Here is a 4,620-nt window from a genome sequence, read left to right on the forward strand (position 1 = left end):
ATCTCATCTCATAGACACACCAATCTATAGCTACATATGGAGGAAATGTCCCTCTGAAAAAAATCTGAAAACAAGATGAAATGCTTTCCACAAAAGAGTCATACCCATAAGGGTAGAATAGGCAGAGACATGGTCTCACAACTTCCTTGCCCAAGTGGCAACATACAAAGGGAGGGACCACACCAGAGAGATGCTTCTTTGAGAAAAATAAGGGGTTGGCAATCAACACTGACTGGTATCTACACTAGAAAGATGAGCCCCCAGAATATCTGGCTTGGAAAACCAATGAGCCTTGTGTCCAAGGGTTCCAAAGTGCTATAGAAAAACCAATTCCTTTGTTGGAGGGCTTGCATTTGGTCTCATTTACCCCAGGATCCAGCAAAAAAAAAAAAAAAAAAAAGCAATCTGAAAGGCTCCTAGATTATAAGTGAAGGAGATTCATTTTCTGATCTGGGGGCATTGGCTAGAGGAGGGAGAAACTGTTGAAATGCTTCTCAGAGACAGAGACACTGGCAAATGCCATTGTGGTACTTTCCATATAGCCTGTCAGCACAGGCTGGTGAATTCAAATTCAGCACCCTCTCACCACCTGGATGGGTTGGCACAAGTGGTTGTAGCACTTACTGAGACCAGAGAGCATGAGCAATTTAAGTGTTCTTCTTTCCCTGGCTGGAGCTGGTAAGCATGAGCATTTGCAGCATTCTCCCACTTCCAACCTAATGCAGGTTTATGCACACAAAGCTCCCTCTAATTACATTGCTGAAGCACAGGGGCACACACAGACAAGAATATATTCTCCTAGTGCCTTTTGCAGCCAGTGAGCTTGTCCTGAATACTATACTCTCCAGCTCTTTGCTAAAGCCAGAAAGCATGCACAATCTACACAGAGGATACCCCTCCATCACATGGCCCTGGAGGCCAAGAGTATGGCATTCTGGAGTTCCTTGAGACTATAATAATCAGAAAGACATCTCTCTGCAATTCACTGCTCTAGAGGGTTCCATGGAGAGCAGACTAAAACATCACCCAAGTTTTCCCATGAACATCCTATTCACTTAGCCTGGAGTTTCAGCCAGGCTTCAGGTTTCACATACATATAAAGTCTAAGGAGGCACTTCCAGGAAACAGAAGCAGTGAGACACCATTCTTGCATACACACTTGGCCTTACTACAGCCTGGCAAGACTTCTCAAAAAGGAGCTTATATGCTTGTCTGGAGCTTTGATTTTGCAACTATTACCCAGGGGTTGCCTTCAGACTTCCTGACATGGAGGCCAACAAAGATTACAACTGTGGCCTCACAGGACAGTACATATTTGCATACTTCACAAGCTGCTGCCTGAGGGTCTTGTTTCCAAACAACCTGAAAGTAGTTGCTAAATGAGATTCCTCTCTTTGGATCACTGACAGATCTTGACATACCCTCAATAATAAGATTATATCAAGAATAAATCATATGGTTCAAACAATCTCGAAGGTTTGAAAGACAAGAGGTAGTGCAAAGTTAAACAAGAGGGATCGTTACCTATACAAAGCTACTTCTTCAAGACTAGGAGAGGTAGCTATTTCACCTAATACAGAGAAATAAACACAAAGAGATAAACAAAATCAGGAGGCAAGGAGATTATGTTCCAAACAAAAGAATACAACAAAACCTCATGAAGGATCCTAATGGCACTGAGGAGGGCACTTGATGGGATGAGCACTGGTTGTTATACTATATTTTGGTGAATTGTATTTAAATTTAAAAAATGTAAAAAAAAAAAAAGAAAAAGAAAAAAAGAAAGAAAAATGATCCTAATGATACAGAGATAAGTTATCTATATGATAAAGAATTCAAAGTAATAGTCATAAAGATGCTCACTGAACTTAGAAGAAGAATGGATGAATACAGTGAGAAATCCAACAATGAGAAAACATAAGGAAATACCAAAAAAGTCACAGAACTGAAGAGTTCAATAACTAAACTGAAAAATACATTAGAGGGCTTCAACAACAGACTGGATAAAGTAGACATATAGATCAGTGAACAAAAAGATAAAGCAATAGAACTCCCCAGATAAGGCAGCAAAAAGAAACAAATAATAATATTAAGAAATGAAGATAACCTAAGGGACCTTTGTGGCAGTATCAAGTGGAACAACATTTGCATTATAGGGATCCCAGACAGACAGTCAGACAGAAAGAAAAAGAAAGAAAGCAAGCAAGCAAGAAAGAAAGAAGGACAGGCACAAATCTTTTTTTTTTTTTTTAATTTTTATTTATTTATGATAGTCACACAGAGAGAGAGAGAGAGAGGCAGAGACATTGGCAGAGGGAGAAGCAGGCTCCATGCACCGGGAGCCTGACGTGGGATTCGATCCTGGGTCTCCAGGATTGCACCCTGGGCCAAAGGCAGGCGCTACACCGCTGTGCCACCCAGAGATCCCAACAGGTACAAATCTTATTTGAAGAAATAATGGCTGAAAACTTCCCTAACCTAAGGAAGGAAACAAACATTGACATCCAAGAATCCCAGGGTGTCCTAAACAAGATGAACCCAAAGAGAGGCACACTATAATTAAAATGCCAAAACTTAAAGAATCTTAAAAGTAATAAGAGAAAAACAAATTGTTATGTACAAGAGAAACCCCATAAGACTATAAGCAGATATTTCAGGAGAAATTTTGCAAGCCAGAGAGAGTGGCATGACATATTCAAAGTGTTGGGGAAAAAAAAAAAAATCTTTCAACCCAGAATATTTAATCTAGTAAGGATATCATTCAGACTTACAAAAAAGAAAATGAGTTTTCCAGACAAGCAAAAATTAAAGTTGATCAGTATTAAACTAGCCTTATACGAAATACTAAAAGGATTTCTTCAAGCTGGAAAGAAATGTTGCCAATTAAGAAGAAAAAAAGAAAAGAAAAATCTCACTAAAAAAAGGTAAATATATAGTAAAGGCATTGGATTAATTACTTATAAAGCTACTAAGAAGGTTAAAAGACCAAAGTAGTAACATTAACTACCATACATAAATAATTAAGGGATCACAAAATAAAAGAATGTAAAAAGTGACATGAAAAACATGAAACAAATACTACACTTGATCTTAGCCAAAAGGCCAAGAAGCGATACTCAGCCATTAGAAATGACAAATACCCACCATTTGCTTCAACGTGGATGGAACTGGAGGGTATTATGCTGAGTAAAATAAGTCAATCTGAGAAGGACAGACATTATATGGTCTCATTCATTTGGGGAATATAAATAATAGTTAAAGGGAATAGAAGGGAAGGGAGAAGAAATGGGTAGGAAATATCAGAAAGGGAGACAGAACATAAAGACTCCTAACTCTGGGAAACGAACTAGGGGTGGTGGAAGGGGAGGAGGGCGGGGGGTGGGGGGTGAATGGGTGACGGGTACTGAGGGGGGCACTTGACGGGATGAGCACTGGGTGTTATTCTGTATGTTGGCAAATTGAACACCAATAAAAAATAAATTTATTACTAAAAAAAACATGAAAAAATAGAGTTTTGGAAGGTATTCCATCTAAGTTACTATCGACTTAAAGCAGACTGTTTTGTATATTGGATGATATATACAAATCTCATGGTAACAAGGAAAAACTTAAATACAAAAAAATAAAATAGTAAAGCAACCTAAGCATATTGCTAAAGAAAGTCATCATACCATAAGGGAAGAGAGAAAAAGGAACAGAGAGGAACAATGAAATCAGCCAAATCCATTAACAAAATGGCAATAAATACATACCTATTAATACATACTTTAAATATAAATGGATTAAATGCTCCAATCAAAAGACAAAGTGGCAGAATTAATTTCTTTGAGAAGACACATCTATATACTGCCTGTAAAAGATTTACTTCAGAAGTAAGTACACACATACACTGAAAGTGAAGGTATGGAAAAGAAAAATATTCCATGCAAATAGAAATTAAAAGAGACTTGGTATAGCTGTACTATATTAGGGAAAAATAAAAAACAAAAACAGACTTCAAAATAAAGACTGAATTAGAAGAGTGCATTATATAATGTAATGGTAAAGGGATCAATCCATCAAGAAGATATAATATTTGTAAATATATCTGCACTCAACATAGAAGCACCAAAAATATATAAAACAAATATTAACAGACCTAAAGGCAGAAATTGACAGTGATACAGTAATAGTAGGGAACTTTCAACCCCACTTACATCAATAGACAGATCATCCAGACAGAAAATCAATAAGGAAACATCAGACACATTAGACCACATAGACTTAACAGATATATATAGAACATTCCATCCAAAGCAGTTAAATACACATTCTTCTCAAATGCACATGGAACATTCTCCAGGAGAGAGATCACATATTAGGCCTACAAAATGAAACTCAATAAATTAAAGAAGATTGAAATCATACCAAGCATCTTTTCTGACAATGGTATAAAACTAGAAATCTATTATAAGAGGAAAAAATGGAAAAATACAAATATATGAATATCTTTAAAACATTGTTACTAAACAACTACTAGGTCACAGAAGAAATCAAAAGAGAAACAAAAGTACCTGAAGAAAATGAAAATAGGCCATAACAATATCTATGGGAATCAGGAAAAGCAGTTCTAAAAGGAAA

General features: G+C 36.8%; 1 pseudogene; it reads right to left on the reverse strand.

The window, feature by feature from the left end:
* Positions 1-3,038: 3,038 nt before the first annotated feature.
* Positions 3,039-3,114, reverse strand: LOC112641908 (U2 spliceosomal RNA; annotated as a pseudogene).
* Positions 3,115-4,620: the final 1,506 nt, after the last annotated feature.

Source organism: Canis lupus, chromosome 12 (assembly GCF_003254725.2).
Source record: "Canis lupus dingo isolate Sandy chromosome 12, ASM325472v2, whole genome shotgun sequence".
In the NCBI taxonomy this organism is placed as follows: domain Eukaryota; kingdom Metazoa; phylum Chordata; class Mammalia; order Carnivora; family Canidae; genus Canis; species Canis lupus.